Here is a 17,500-nt window from a genome sequence, read left to right as displayed (position 1 = left end):
CCCTGTAGTATTATGATGTCACTGGCGGCACGGAACACCGCCTTTGCCTCCGCGAACACATCGGACTACAAACACGCACATTACCAACTCCGGAAGACGATCAAAGCAGCCAAACGTGAGTACAGGGACAGGGTGGAGCAACAGTTTGACAACCCTCGGAGTATGTGGCAGGGACTAAACACGATCACAGACTTTAGAGGGAAAACCAGCACACCGCAGACCACGGCCTCTCTGTGTGAGGATCTAAACGTATTCTACGCTAGATTCGACACAGCGAACACCATGAGACCGGACAGTGTGCGCACCGCGGATGACGTCAGTGCGCACACTGTGTCTGAGGAGGATGTGCGGAGGTGCTTCAGGAAGGTGAACAGACGCAAAGCTACTGGTCCGGACGGGATTCCCAGCCGCGTCCTCAGGTCATGCTGGCTGGAGTGTTCACACACATCTTCAACCTTTCCCTCTCTCTGTCTGTAGTCCCAGCCTGCTTCAAAATGGCCACCATCGTCCCTGTACCCAAATCTTCCACCATCTCCTCATTGAACGACTGGCGACCTGTAGCCCTGACCCCCATCGTAAGCAAATGCTTCGAGAAGCTGGTCAGGGACTTCATCTGCTCTGCACTACCCGACTCACTGGACCCTCTACAGTTTGCATACCGCCACAACAGGTCCACTGATGATGCCATAGCCCTGACACTACACACTGCCCTGTCACACCTGGAGAAGAGAGACACGTATGTGAGGATGCTGTTTGTAGATTACAGCTCAGCATTCAATACCATCGTTCCCTCGAAGCTGGACAGGAAACTGCAGGATCTAGGACTGAGCAGCTCCCTCTGCAGCTGGATCCTTAGCTTCCTGTCTGACAGACGCCAGGTGGTCAGACTGGGCAGCATCACCTCATCCCCCATCACACTGAACACTGGTGCTCCACAGGGGTGTGTACTGAGCCCTCTCCTGTACTCACTCTACACCTACGACTGCACAGCCACTAACAGCTCCAACATCATTGTGAAGTTTGCGGACGACACTACAGTGGTGGGTCTTATCACCAACGGTGATGAGACGGCTTACAGGGAGGAGGTCAGCGCCCTGACCCACTGGTGTCAAGACAACCATCTCACCCTCAACGTCGCAAAGACAAAGGAGTTGATAGTGGACTTCCGGAGGTGCAGAGAAGTACACACCCCCATCACCATCAACGGCGCTGCTGTGGAGAGAGTGAGCAGCTTCCGGTTCCTTGGAGTACATCTGGCTGAGGATCTTACGTGGTCAGTACACACAAACAAAACAGTGAAGAAGGCGCAGCAGCGCCTCTTCTTTCTCAGGAGACTGAAAAGATTCGGCATGAGCCCCCGCATCCTCAGGACCTTCTATCACTGTGCCATTGAGAGCATCCTCACTGGATGCATCACCACCTGGTATGGCAACAGCACCGCCTACAACTGCAAAGCTCTCCAGCGAGTAGTGCGGTGCTCTGAGCGGATAATTGGAGGTGAGCTTCCCTCCCTCCAAGACATCTACAGGAAGCGCTGCCTGAGGAAAGCGGGGAGGATCATCAAGGACTCCAGTCACCCCAGCCATAAACTGTTCAGACTGCTTCCATCAGGAAGGAGGTTCTGCAGCATCCGGTCCCGTACCAGCAGACTGAGAGACAGCTTCTTCCATCAGGCCATCAGACTGCTGAACACTTCATAGACACCTCAGCTTCACTACTGGAACTTTAACATTATGCACTCCACACTGTATATAAATGCCACTTGTTCTGCACATATTCAACTCTGTATATTTTATATATTTTATTATTATTATTATTATTATTTATTTATTTTTACTATTTAATTTGTAAAAATGTGTATACACACACACACACACACACACACACACACACACACACACACACACACACACACACACGTAGAAAAATATTTAGTATACACATCCAGAAATGCATACACTATTATATATTGTACATATATTTATTAGTTTCAGGTTGGCCATTCTTGTATTTTGCTCGTTTGTGTTGTTGTGTTTGCACATCTCTGTTGCTTGTGGGGCTCGCACACAAGAATTTCACTCGCATGTGCTGTGCCAGTGTGCCTGCACATGTGATGTGACAATAAAAGTGATTTGATTTGATTTGATTTGATGTCATCAGACGACGTCTGAGTAATCATGAAAGGAAGGCGAAAGACTCAAACGCAAGGCTTTGATGGACACACCCCCTGAATTATAGGAGCCGTCTCCCGGTCAGCTTCACGCCATGCAGGGATTTTAACCACCAACCAAAACCTCGCGTAAACAGTTCAGCGTGACCGAATATCTGGGTTCCTCCTAGATCGATTTTTAACCACCTCTGCCTCGGCTCCTCGCCACAGAACAAAAAATGAAATGTTGGAAGAGCTCTGTAAGTGAGGGACTCCTCAGCATCGTGTTTCTGCTTCTAACAGATCTGAATCCAAACTCAAACGACTCCAGGGCATCTGAAGACACTGAGACGTGGTCTCGTCTCCTCCTCTGCCGCTCATCCATCACGCACACTGACTGCCACCTGAAAACTTCAGCCAATCGGGATTCAGCTGAAGAAGAGAAACACACAATGGTCTGGGATCATCCACGGGTCAGTGTGTGTGTTTTTAGTTGTGTAAAATAGAAAAAGTGCTTTGTTTAGCTGCAGTGACACACTGGAAACAGAATATGAGTGGACACACACACACACAGACACACACAAAGATGGAGTATGAATCAGTGCTCAGTAACATCCAAACAAAACCCTGAATTTCTTCTTCTTGGTCTGTTTGACCTCACAGCAGCCATGTTATTGGTCACATGATGTCATGTTAGCAAACAGCAAGCAGCTGGAGAAGCTGCATTCAGCTTTTATGCTCCTTATATCTGCAACAAACTCCCAGAAAGCCTCAGATCAGCTGAAACACTCAGTTTGTTTAAATCCAGGTTGAAGACTCACCTGTTCTCAGCTGCATTTGAATAAAGCACCAAATCTGCACTGTTTTACTTTTAAGGTTAAAATTTAAATCATGCTTTTTATTTGTTTTTGTTCTTTAATGTCTCTGTAAAGCACTTTGAATCACCTTGCTGTTGAATTGTGCTATATAAATAAACTCGCCTTGCCTTACAGCCACCTGTCAGACAAGGAGGCCACGCCCATAATGATGCATACAGGTGACATATACAAACATTCTCCCCTCGTACAGCTGTCATGAAGGTGAAATTATCTGCAGAGGCCAGAACAGTTTGTGAGGCTTCCACGTCAGTTTGTGTCCCTCCGTCTGCTACAGCAACAATAATAACTGAAGACAGAGACGCTTTGCAGTGTTTACATGCTCAGAATTCGTTCCTCGGTCTTTGTGGAAGCTTCTGTCATCTGCACAGCTTGTGACTCCATGGCGGGTTTAACACGTTACACGGGGTCATGTGCTCACTCGTAATGGCTGCCCTCTCTGTTTCCATCACAGCCGTTGAATCAAAGCCAGAGTGGAAAACAAAGTTTGCCCTGCAGTGCTGACATTTGAACATGAGACCAACCCGAGCGTGGGACAGAGGAGACGTCTGTTCACGCCGCTACGTCTCGCAGACACATGACAGTCAGCTGCTGATACGCACGGATTCTGCATTTCAGTCAAATACTGCCACAGTACATACATATTCGCTCTTACCGAACGTCGGTGTTTTTGACTAACTTCATTTGTACTTCTCTTTGTTTTTTCTTTGACTTCAGAGCGGTTGCCATGGTGATTTTACTGTAGAAACCTGAACAGGTAGAAACAGGCCGCATCATCATCATCATCATCATCATCATCATCACCACAGGCTGTGTAAGCTCAGGCTCTGGCTGCTGGGCTGGAGTCTGCTTGGCTAGCTTAGTGTTAGCAAGCTGTCTGTGCAGATGTTAGCAGTATAAAGCAGCTTTTTCTGTTCTGAGGCCGTTTGCACTTTACTATCTCGCTCTTCTCCGTCTGCACAATACAAACAACGCTAATGTCCACCCTTCTAAAGCTGTAACACTCTTCATTCTTCATGCACATGAACTGAAATCAGCTGATTGTAGCAGGAAGAAAAGAATTTCTGTGTCTATCGACCCAGCGTGCAGATAACCAAAGAACTTTTATAATGCAAGTAACTACATAATTGTAACTATATCACGTTACTGAAAAATGTAATGTGGTTACAGTAATGCGTTGCACCCAGCACTGCTGGTAACATTACAGCCCCTCTGAGGGAAGCACAGTAACAGAGAGCTGGAAGTCCCAGCGAAGCTCAGAGAGCCGACGGTTCTGAGTGATTTCTGATGTCAGACACTGTTTGGCATTTAAACACTGACATTTTAAATCAATATAGATGAAGACAGATTAATGGGAACTGTAAATGTCAGAGTGATCAGTGTCAACAACACAAACTCGTGTCATCATCATGTATGATGAAGAGTCTCCCGTCTCTTCAGGGGTGCAACATGTGAGTATGAAGTGAGCTCAGAGACTCAGAGGGCTTTCATGAAGGGCTGGTTCATTTTGAGCGGATTATCTGGAGATTCAGCGACTCTGTTTCTGAGCAGCTCGGAGCAAACCTCCGCCAACATATTTAATAAAAACACGAATATTCTTCTACTGATTTAGGAGAACTGAACTCCAGTTTCCTCTTACTGATATAAACAGCACCTCTGACACCAGCTGAGCTTCACAGGTGACTGACAAGCTGATCGTGGCCAAAACCAATACTGCGTGACATTAAACAAAGGTTAGCATCATCGATTAGCTGCTGAAGTCATCTGTGAGTTATTAGCAATAATGCTAAGTTAGCTGTAAGTTAGCTACACGCATGAATCTGAGAATGTGAGGATGTAACATTAGCTGATGAAGTCATTTTGCTGTGTGAGGTTTTTGTCCTCATGACATGTGATGTGAGTCGTGCGATGCTAATGACTAACAGCCACTATGCCTCCACCCGCTTTTAGAAGTGAACGAACTTTCAGATGAAAAGTGAAACGTCTTCAGGAAATCTGCCTTTCAGATGAGTTATGGTGCTGTTTGTTCAGGTTGCACCAATAAAAAGAGTTTTCAGATTAAAGCTTCAGTGTTGATGCTAGAAATGACACTGCTGTCTGATTTTAGAGGGATTTTAGTCATCTTTGATCCCCCACCATTCTGACCGCAGGTGGATTTTAGAGGATTTTATTAAATCAGGAGGCTACAGTCGCAGATCTTTGATGATTATCACTGAGCATCAGTTCGTGACTGTAAAATCATCACTACACATCAGCTCAGAGGGCGACATGTCACTGAGAACCTTCAGCATGTTAAACAGCAGATTAATTGTTTACTTAAAGTTGTGAGGACCGCCTTAATGTCCCTGCAACGCACAGACGTCCCCATAACAGCTTGGAATGATATGTGTCCACACAGGGACAGAAAGACAGAAAGACACACACACCCACACACACACCCACACACACACACACACACACACACACACAAACACACACACACACACACACACACACACACACACACACACACACACACACACACACACCAGATGGTGGTGATTATTATGTTGAATGGTGAGATAAACACACACACAGGAACTGAGGCTGTAATTTCAAATTATAATGATCATTAGGCTAATCTCTCTCTCACACACACACACACACACACACACACACACACACACACACACACACTGTCGTCACGTCTTTCATTCGTCCATCAGTTTGGATGAAACGTGAACCATGTCTCTGTCCGTGGTGCTGAAGACAGTTAATCATTTATCTATTTTCGTTATGCCATCAAATATACTTTGTAGAGAAAAATGATTAACTAAGATTCATTATAGCTTATACTGAATAATTATTCAAGAAATTCATATAGTGTGGACAATGTTCATGAACAAAAATCAACTGTTATGCAGTGTTAAGCACATAAACATGCCGCTGCTGCTTTCAGGGAGTCTCAGAGCTCCAGAGCATCAAACAGCAGAGACGTGAGCCCACGGTGTGCTCATTAGAGCAGGAATCACAGGTCGGGGCAGAGAAAAATGTTTTTACCATGTTGGTGGACAGAGAGTGACAGAACAACAGAAAGAAGTGCGTGGGTGAGCGACTACCGCAGAGACAAAGAGAGAGAGAGCTTTTTAAAAGTGATGAAAAGGACTGGCAGGTTTGTGAGTCTCACACAGCACAGTTCAGAGAAGACTCACACGAGACCAGGAGACAAAATACAGCAAATACCAGGAAGAACTGCACACACAGCAGGTTTAACGGCACTGTGTGAAGTAACACGAGCTCTCACAGGTGGGGTCAAAAAATTTGATACTTTATTAATATTCACATTATGTAGCTGATGCAAATGTGCACTTTTATGCAGACGACACTGTTGTTTGAATGCAGAGATTTACTTATGAGCCACACCGAGCAGCAGTGAGGGGCTCTGCTTTAAACAACCAGTTCAACAAACCAGCACAGCTCAGTTTGTACTTCATCACCATCTGCCTGAAACATCTTCTGAAACATTATGTACATCAAATAAAAGTTTGAGGTTTTCATAAATATAAATATTTTCACACTTCTTTACTTTAAGCACTGTTTCTTTTTTACACTGATGGTTCAGAGTGTAGGCTTGGCTAATTACAAGGCAGACGGATACTGTATGATAATCTCTAAAGGTTTGTGCTATAATCCTTACAGTTTACTCATGAACAGCGCTGAAACACACCAACCTGCTCTTAATTCTTTTACTTCTTCTACACAATTTCATTTATGAAAAATATCAGAATCTAAACACAAATCTAAATTTGTGTTGTTTTGTTTGAATTGTTGTTATGTCATTGATTATACTTAGTAAGTTATTGCTTCATACAGTGGGTTTAAACCAATGTGCTTTACAGCTAAATAAATCAATGAATCCAAGATGTTTACTGAAGATTCCCGCAGGATAAAATGACACGACAGGAACCCGTCCTCCATCCAAGACTTACACTTAAAGACACAGCACAAGAGTGTACAACAAATCTACAGGTGTAAACCATTTAAGGGCTTAAATGAACTGTATACTGAAGTCTGCAGTGCACATAGAGCCGCTGATAACTCTGCACCTTTCCAGATCTGGTTGTTTTAGAAAGGACTTGAAAAGAACTCGTCTGGACCAAAACATTCATTTGTTTGGCAAATTTCAGGTTTGTGTCAAAGATTATCCCAAAGTGTGAACCTTAGTTAAAACTGTAAGAACCTGAAGGACAGGCAGTTCTTTTTATAACCAGCTATCACAGTTGTCAGTCATCTAGAGATGCTTGATGGATCATTTGGCCTTTAGGGTTCATGTAGAAGGAAAGAAGAACAGACTCTGTGACAGACCTCTGTGGAACTGCAGTTCTGAGCTTAACATAATATTTAGATCTTAAACCCTCGACTCCTGCTGGTGTTTCATTAGCACAGTGAGTCCAGCAGAACTAAGACAGAATCATCAGTTTCAAAAGCACCGACTCAGAACTGTTGAAGGGCCTAAAACCTGACTGAAAGCTCTCACAGATGCTGTTTTTGTCTAGAAACGATCATTTGAAAACTTTTAGCCAAAAATGTCAGTTTGATATTACGTTTTGATAGACAGAGAAAGAAGACAAACACGTTAACTCTAACTTGTACAATGGCTGTATCCCAATTCAGGGTCTGCAGCCTTAAAGTACGCAGCCTCAACGATCCTCAAGGGCCGCGTACTCAAAGACCGCTAAGGCCGGAAGTGCGAGGCTTGTGAAATGGGACGGTCTAGCCTCCGCTGCCCAGGTTGCCTAGCAACCATGATACTAACAGCTGGAAACGTGTCATACAGCTGTTTGACAGAAATGAAGGAGAAAATCTTTTGTTCATTTGTTTCTTTCTTTCTACATGAGCTTTGGTCATTCTCTGTGAGATTAAGCTCAGCTATTGAACGACGTATATTTTAAAGTAAAGGCTTTAAAACCAAGTTAGTACAAACGTCACTAATGTCACATAACTTTGCCGACATGTGGCCAACAGTAATGTTTAATGTTCTTCGTTATTAAACATTTGCACATAAATAAGTGACATAATATCCAGGACTTACTTTTCACAGTTTACTCTTCGGCCGCTCCGCTTCTGCCGTCTGCGGCAGAATTCTCCACACCGACTGCCGCGCTATGAATTGTGGGATATGTGGGACCACGAAGTCTACACTGCCACAGCCTTAAAATTCAGAGAAATGAAGGACGCATTTCAGGGCCGCATTTCAAGCAGCCTTTGAATTGGGACAGCCTTCGGCGCGCCGCTGTGACGTAATCGGCCTTGAAATGCGGCCTTTAAGGCTGCAGACCCTGGATTGGGATGCAGCCAATTTCTCCTACCAGGACAAGAAACCATGTAAAGAATCTCCACCTCAGCCTCACAGAGGACAGCGCCTCCTTGTGGAGCTCAGACGTTAATCAGAGTCAGAAGAATCATCCGGAGGAGACCGTGAATGTCTGGACCACCTTCCATCGTGATTCTTGCAACAACATCTGAGACTTTTCAGTCTGAAGGTAAAAACACTTGAGGTGGAAACATGAGAACAGAAAGCAATGATCATAGCAGTGGGCGGTGGAGCTTTCAGAGCCAAAGCTTCCCCTCAGAGAAGAAAGAGCCACAGAAGCAAACTGTTTCCAAACCGGTGCACTGGGAGCACTGGGTTAATTTGAATCTGTAATATGGACAAACAACACAGAGTGCACGAGACCTCCTTTAGTTTCTCTGATTTGTGCCTTCGTTCCTGCAAACAGCAAATAATCTGCATCCACCCGACTGGCTGATGTTGAGTTGTGCTTTTAGAAACTCGTTAAAACAGCGGGAGAGTGGCGAGGAGGAGGAGGGCATCATGAAACGCTGCTAAACGAGCAGAAAGCTCTGAGCACACATGGATTCATTACAGAAGCTGCTTCTCATTAGTCAGAGTGAAAACTGAGCTTTTGTCAGAGGTACAAGCAGCCGGCTGCACGCAGAAACAGGTCTTTGTTAAAGTCGAACAAAAAGGAAGCAAAGTCTGAGGAAGCTTCAGATTTCCACAAAGAGGCTGTGAGAGCAGCCTGCTTTGGTGTTCCTCCAGAGCGCAGCAGCTTCTTCTGATCTCACAGCTAGCTGTTCAGAAACGTGACGCTTGCACTGTGAAAATCTGAGATCCAGCGATTAGGGCCAAGCTGGGACTGCTTCAAGCCTCAAGACGTTTATTTATTAGCAATTTTCCAATCTCCATCCATTTATCTTAAAGTTACAGTGTGATGTCAATAAAGTCAGCTCTGTTTTCTTACCCGCCCAATTCAAGTCCTAATCAAGACTGGCTGCTACAGAACAAACATGTTTTAATCATCCAAGAGATACAGTAGAGCTAGACTGTACCCTTTACCCTGCTAATGTTGAATAAAAAACACTTCATTTTAACATATTTGAATAATTTCACCACTTTGCAATAAATTAGGAAATAAAAAATGGATACGGTGAATTAAATAGTTGCAGTACTTTACGTTTTTACCCCAGAGTACAGAGTGTGCTCAGATAGCAAAGTGATGGAGTTTTCCCTCCTCCGTGGAAGGCTGTGAGTCCACTGTTTACCTCAGCTGTCCATGCTGGGTGAGAAGCATCCATCATTATTTACTCTGGAGGAGGCTCAAACACTGTGACAGGAGTCTGATACGAGTTGATGAGTCAGAGAAGATCACTGCTGACCGACGACAGCTGGCTTTTGTGTCGGTAAACACAGCTGTTAGCTGCTGTTAGACTGTGTTAGCTGCTGTTAGCTGCTGTTAGCTGCTGTTAGCTGCTGTTAGACTGTGTTAGCTGCTGTTAGCTGCTGTTAGACTGTGTTAGCTGCTGTTAGCTGCTGTTAGCTGCTGTTAGTGAAATTGTCTGTTGGATTTTGAGACGATTTGAGATTGTAATCAAGCTCTTTATGAGATGTAAAGTATGATTTTTAGGACACTCGAGGCTAACATTAGCTGACATAATCTTAACTTATAACCATCTGCTTTTGCAGAGCTGGTTAAACAGCTGTGCAGACAGGAGGGTCCCGTGTCTAAACTACTAACAATAAGGGAAAATATAGATTATAGATTCATCTATGTAAATGAATGAGTACACTGCACTTTTTTATTATTTCATTTTTATATGACTTTTTTGGTCATTTAAAAAAAAAAATTCAGGGAATGTTGCATTTTTCAGGGATTTTATTTCTCTAAAATTATACATTTTTTTCTTGAAATAAATTATTATCTTTTTTTATTTTTTTATTTCATCACTATTTTTCTAAATTTCTATTTAATTTTTGTGAGAAAATGTTTCTTTGCTTGTGAGAAAATGCTTTTCTTAGAGCAGCACATTAATGAGCTTCAGGGTCTCTTCTCATTTCTGTCTGTCGCCTGTGTCCCCAATCCCCAAAACATTTTTCCACAGTCAGATCAACTCACTTCAATGCTTCCTGTGGAACATGTCCACGGTAAAAAAAAAATAGAAGAAGTTGTTGTTTTATTTTTGTTAAGATTCGGGGTTGGCAGTGTACTGTTTTAGGCGTGACTGTGATGTGTTTCCCTGCATTATTTTGAAAGTCTGTTTTATATCAGTGTGTTCTGGGTACGTTTCCCTGTCTCGTCAGTTCTGAGTTGCCCCAGCTGTGTTTTCCTCCTGTTGTCCATTTCCCTGATTGCTCCCTCTAGGTATTTAAGCCCTGTGTTTCCGTTTGTCATGTTGATCTTCCCCCCGGTTGTATTTGTTTGGTGTTGGATGTAATTAAATGGCCTATTTTTGCTTTGATGAAAGTCTGTGTCAATACTTTCATTTCTTTGGGATTTTTTTGGAGACCCGTGTTAGTCTTTTTTGTTGGCTCGCCCTCCTCAAGAGCGGTGAGCGTGGGGGGGGGGCATTTTTCCCTTATTTCTATTTTTCCTGTGTTGCCTATATAATAATCATCAGCATTAGCTATAGCAGCTATAGGCCGGGGTGTAACATTTTATTATTATGATTCTTATGATTTTGATGAATAAAATTTCCAGCTCAAAACAATCTCACGTTTCATCGTGAGCAGAAACACCGATCAGTGTTTTACATAATGTATGAATAACGGTGCTCGCACATGTGTGGGCGTACACACACACACACACACACACACACACGCACACACGCGCACACGCGCACACACGCACACACACACACACGCACGCACACACGCACACACGCGCACACGCGCACACACACACACACGCACGCACACGCACACACACACACGCACACACACACACGCACACACACACGCACACACGCACACACACACACGCACACACACACACGCACACACACACACGCACACACGCACACACACACCCACACACGCACACACACACGCACACACACACACGCACACACGCACATTTTGGAGGCAAACTGGGATTTGAGAAAATGAAACAAAGATACTGGGAGCGTCCAGTGTTACCGCTCAGCCTCACAGTAAACACACCTGTGGTAATGGTTTGAAAAAGATTTTTGGAAAACTTGACCTCTGACCTTGAGGCTCAGGTCACTGCAATTTGAACCTTGTCTGAAATTTTTATTAGATGCACCCATGGCATCGATTTGAAATCCCGCGTTGCCTCATTCTCGTGTTGTCGTGTTCACACCACCACAAAGATAAAGGAACCACAGCACACATCTGTCTCAACATCAGCTGCCAACAGTGCATCTTTCGTGCTGCTGAAATTCAAAAATAAAACGATGTCATTACTGACAGGAAGGCCGACATCCTTTGCCTAACAGAGACACGGCACTTCACTCAAGCCCCTCCCCCAGGATTAGTGTATTGTCTCCCTGGCTGGGTCAACACCTCACTCTGAGGTGTCTGAGCTTCTCACCTCTATTTGCTCCTCGACTCCGGCTACTCCTACTTGGTCACTTAAATATTCATGTCCACTCCACTTGCAGTATAAACTCTCTTCCCCCCCTCAAAACTCAACCTGTCTTTTTTACCTGCCCCGCCCCATGTTTCACTGCACAGCTGCCGACTTGAGAGGCCGTAGAAAAGATCTGGTCTCAGTGTCCGCTTGAGCTTTATAAAGATCATGTGAGGTGCTACAAAGCAGCTATCTCAGGCCAAAACACACCATTCACCAGCAGCAAAGTCATCCCAGACTGCTGTTCTCCACCATCAACCGACTACTTCACCTACTTGATCCACCTCTTCCTCCAGGTGCCACTGACCTGCCACAAGTTCCTGCACTGCTTCCAAGAAAAAGTTATTGCCATCCATCAGCAGCTTCTGGCACCTGTACATCAGTTTCAGGATGTCATTCCCTCTGTGGCACATTTACCTCGTTGCTCCTTCTCCTCTTTCTCCTCTGTGAAGTCCTCTCAGGTCACCAAGTGGATCTTTCAGTTCAAAGCCCCCACATGCACCCTGGACCCTGTGCAGACAACACTGGTTAGAGCATGTCTGCCTGCTCTGTGCCCCCTTACAGTTTACATCACCAACTGTTCCCTGGAGTCAGGAGCGGGACCCTCAAAGCCACCTCAGTGACTCCCATCCTCAAAAACCAGGTCTGGACCCTGACGACTTTAACAACTACTAACTATTTCCAACCTTCCCTCTCTCAGTAACATTTTGGAAAAAGCCAACCTTCGTCAACATATGTCAGACCATCAATCCTTCCAATCTGGCTTCAGAACACACCACAGCACTGAGACTGCTGTCATTAAAATAACCAATGACCTTCTTATTGCAGCTGGCCACATCTGCATCCTCATCCTCCTGGACCCTTCTGCAGCCTTCAACACCCTTTCTCACACCTTCCTTCCCTCATGTCTGACCCACTCGCTGGTTCTGTACTCTCCTGGTTTCAGGTGTATCTCTCCAACAGAACACAGTTTGTCCAGACTCCCGCTGCACCTCTGCTCCAGCTAACCGCGGAGTGCCCCGAGGTTCTGAGCAGGATCATCTGTCAGCATAGTGTCTGCTTCCATTCCTATGCTGATGATAAACAACTTTATCTCAGGCTACGTGTACACGGGTATTTTTGAAAACGCAGATTTTCAGTTGTCGTTTAAAAAAAAATCCCGTCCACATTTTGGCCAATCAGAAGTCTAGAATCCTGGGAGGAAAAGACTAAACAGGGTTTTGTGCCCTCACAAAACCTGGGGTACTTCTGAAAAGTGTTTTTCTGTAAAGGCAGCTAATTTTGAAGTGCTTTCATCATTTCAGATGGTAATACTAAAGGCAGTATTTTAGTTGGTGTAGACTCACAACATAGGAATGAACAAAATACATAGAGCATGCATAAATTCAAGTCAAAAACGGCGCACACCTTTGACGTTGCGTGACTAAATGTCAGTTTTCCTCGTCCACACCTAAACACAAAAACAGAGTTTTTAAAAATCTCTGTTTTCAGTCGTTTTCAACAATACGCGCGTGCGTGTGGACGTAGCCTCAGTAACAAACCCTAAACCCAGCTTCCCCACAGTCACCTGTCAACTGTGTGCATGAAATCAAAGCAAACATGTCAACTAACCTACTTAAGCTCAACAGGAGCTCTTGGTTGGTGTGACCCCTGCTGTGGCCCCCTGAGGTTTGAAATTTGGGTGCCATTTCGAACTCTTTCAAGCTCTAGCGTTATTTTTGTTTTGCTATTCTTGTGTAAAGTGTTGATGGGCTTCTGGAAAGACACTACAGAAATCCAAATTATTATTATGATTATTGTTCACAGTGTTGTGCGTCCACGGCGACGCCCTGGCGGCTGATGACGATGTCTCATCAGCTTTCAGGGTAACAAGCAGCAAAGTGTGCAGCAGCTGAATCCTGACATCCAGGTGTTCTCTCCTTATTTTATTTACTGATAATAGTCATTATCTGTAAATGATTGACTCATTATTAATCAGCAAAATCCAGGTAACGCTCACACAAGTCACGCTGTCAGCAGGTAACGTGACAGCTCGACATGCTGACGGCGTTCTAAGCATCGAGCACGCTGCGGTCGAGTACAGCACGCCGACGGTGAACGTTTGGTCTGAAAAAACACTGAAAGCACTTTCAGTGACGAGCGAGAAACTTTCAGCTCAGGAAAAACACTTAAATGAGCACCGGCTGTCCGTGTGAGCGTGTCACAGGTCAAAGGTCACAGGTTCACATGCAGTAAGAATAAAGAGGCGAGGAAGAAAAAGCTATGACATCATCCAGGCAGCGTCTTTTTTTTCTCATCAAAATGGCCAAAAGTAAGGTCTCTGCTCTCCTTTCCCCTCATTTCCTCCCTTATCATGTCTTCTTCCTTCTTCCTCCTCTTTATTTTCCTTACTTCCTTTTTTAGTTTTTCTTCCCCCCTTACCCTCTTACATCCATCCTTTGTCTTCCTCTGCCTCACACCTTTATTCTTTCTCTTCTATTTTTTCCTTTTCCTTTCTCCTTCTCTTTATTTTCTCCAGCTTCACACTTTCGTCCTTTCACTCCTCCACCTATTCGTCCTTATTTTCCTCTCTGCTATTCTTCTTCCATCTCACCTCCCTCGTCTCTCACGTGCTTCCTTCCATCACCTTCTGCTCCCTGCTCGCTCCCTTTTCTCCTCCTCTCCTCCTTCATTTTCTCATCCTTTCTTATGTTTTTTTCCATCTTCCCTTTTTTTAGAAAGAAAAAACACAGATTTGAAATTTCCAAACTGTGAAAATATTTAAATGCCAAAAATTGTCATCCAACACGTTGCCATGACAACCACATCACCAGAGAAGTGTGTGTGTGCATGCGTGCGTGCGTGTGTGTATAAAGTCTTTCAGTCTTTGTGTGGACACATTTTTGTATCAAACCATCACAGTGAGGACATTTCTGCAAAGGTCCAGACGTGGTCTCAGAGTCCAGCTTGAATGGATGAGGAAGGGACCATCTGTGCTGAGGGTCTTCACAGAGATAGAAACACAAGTCTGTGTGTGTGTGTGTGTGTGTGTGTTTTACATAATGAGACAAAGCTGCTGCATCTGTTTCTTCCTCCAAACACAGAATTAATGAGCAGCATGTTTATGACACACACACACACACACACACACACACACAGGGTGGTGTTTCCATCTCAGTGACTCCAACCTCAAACCAAACTTCAAAAGAAATAAAAAGCTGCTGTTTTGCTATTTATTTTTGTTCTGCAAAGTGAAGCAAACTGTGACAGATTTATGTCCCTAAATGTCCCCAAAACATGAGCAACACACACACACACACACACACACACACACACACACACACACACACACACACACACTATCAGCCTTTGTCGTGGTCTGTTTTTAGGGATGACTTCCTCTTCCTGTGACAGTTATCGGTATATTTAGCCACCATCTGTGCCCCCGCCCCCTCGTCCCGCCCCCTCAACACACTCTGACGTTTGTATATCTATGTTTGTGAGGACCCTCATTGATATAATGCATTCATGAGCTCAGCAGCGTAACCCTTACAGAAGAGCAACGTTAACTCTTACATGCGCCGCTCTTATGTAAGCTCAAACACAGCAGGCGAATTCATGCTGCATTTTCACAGCGCAGGATTAACAAAACAAACACCTGAAAATGTGTTTATCATATTTATGAAACGTTGCACTCGTTTCTCAGGACACTGTTGGCTCTGATGAATCTCCGTCAGGTCCATCTGATATAATATATATATCTTTTTACTGTCGATGTTGCAGCTGGTTGTTGCTGCGTCACACGCTGCTCTGTCGAGCGTGGACGACGAAGAGTTTTTTAGATGATTCTGATAAATAAAAGTCGCGGCTCTGCTTTCCTCTTCTTGTATTTGGGAGGCTGAAATTTTCCAGGAGAGTTTCTGAGATTTTCCACATTTATATACTTGAAATATTTCCTGAACACTACCTGAGTATGAGAGTTTACCCGCAGTTTGAGGTGTTAAAGTCAGAGATATTCAGTTGAGTTTTATTGATATAGTGCCAAATCATAACAACAGTGCCTAAAGATGCTTTGGGTTTTGTGGCTTCATTGGATGGGTACAGTGACGACTGACAGGAAAGCAGAGGGAGGGCGAGGGGAAAGGGCCGCGAGTCAGATTCAAACCTGGGCCCATCGCTCTCAGCCTTACGGGCGCCTGCTCATCCTACTGAGCTAAATCCGCCACCACACAATCATCCTCCAACCGCACACGCCCATATTTTGTTTTCAAACTTCATTGCAGTTTATTTCACACCTCAAACCTTTAGTAAACAATTAAACAAATAAAAGTAAACTGCAATAAATTACAGGTTGCAATAAAAAAAAACACTAAACAAACCATCTTCATGGTGTAATTATTTTATTGTTTTTTTGTAATAACATTCAACATTGCTATCAATGCGTTTTAAAAAAAAGTCTCTCTGTGCAAAATCAGTTTAAAAACATAAACGGCTGTGGGAGACTGTTTGGAGAGCCCAGCGCTGCTCCCGACGCAGGGGAACTAATTCTGTCAGAAAGACCGGCCTCGGCACTCGTGCAGGTGAAGCCAAAGGCAAGATATGCTTCATCATATGTTCTTGTCTTTGCTTGGAACAGTGTTGGTTTAATATAAATAATAGGGCCGCCACAAACGATTATTTTGATAGTCGACTAATCAGATCATCATCCATTGGACGTAAAACGTACAGCTTATTGCACCAGCAGCATCTGCTCTTATATAACTATCATTAGCTTACAGCTTGAAGTGTTTGTGCTAACTAAAAATAAAGACAAGATGATAGTTTGTTAATTTTTAATGAAATTTGCAGATTGTTTCGGTGAAGTTTAATAAACTCCTTGCTATCTAAAATCTAACAGGACACCGGAGTAAATTCTCCAGCATCTCACACTTCTGATAATCAGCTGTCTGCTTGACGTTTATTCAGCTGTGTAAAAACTATAACTTTAATCTCAGCCAAACAGATTTACTCAGGAACAAATAAAATACTAAAAAAAAGCCAAACAATAACATTTTAAGTTATCTAAGTGACTCATATATATTTAACCTGAGTAGCGAAAGATGGCGGTGGGTTTGAAAACGATTTGCGGGGAGTCCGGTGTTCTCACGGCTCTAGTTAGCCTAGCCCCCGGCTAGCTATCCAGCTAGTGGGTAACAGACGTCTCCGAAAACGTCGGAGCGCTTTTGAAAATATGTGGTGTCTTGATAAACTGAGCAGATATTTGAGGTTTACACAGCTACATTCTCACCTGAAAATATGTTAAACGTTTATTTTGTGACCCAGAAAGAATAATAAGAGTAACATTAAAACTAACTAGCTGCCGCCATTGTTGACAACTGCAGGGCTGCGCTATGAATTCTGGGACACAGCTTCTTCTTCTTCGGGGTTTAACGGCAGCTGGCATCCTTGTACATGCAGTGCTGCCATCTTCTGTTTCAGTCCGTTATTACACTCTTAAATCCTGCTACTTATTCCTGCGTCTTTTGTGATCTTACAAAGCTTCAAACGACGTGTCGACTATTAAATTAGTCGTCGACGATTTTAATAGT

At 44.0% G+C, this 17,500-nt stretch overlaps 1 protein-coding gene across 6 annotated transcripts in view; it reads right to left on the bottom strand.

Annotated features, from left to right (window-relative positions):
• Positions 1 to 17,500, bottom strand: part of LOC309713485 (cGMP-dependent protein kinase 1-like) — an 80,681-nt gene that overhangs the window by 31,540 nt on the left and 31,641 nt on the right. The window lies entirely within an intron of this gene.

The sequence above is a fragment of the Aulonocara stuartgranti genome, assembly GCF_965226115.1.
Source record: "Aulonocara stuartgranti genome assembly, chromosome: 8".
Classification (NCBI taxonomy): domain Eukaryota; kingdom Metazoa; phylum Chordata; class Actinopteri; order Cichliformes; family Cichlidae; genus Aulonocara; species Aulonocara stuartgranti.
Note: the sequence above shows the minus strand (reverse complement) of the source record. Positions and strands in the feature narration are given on the sequence as shown.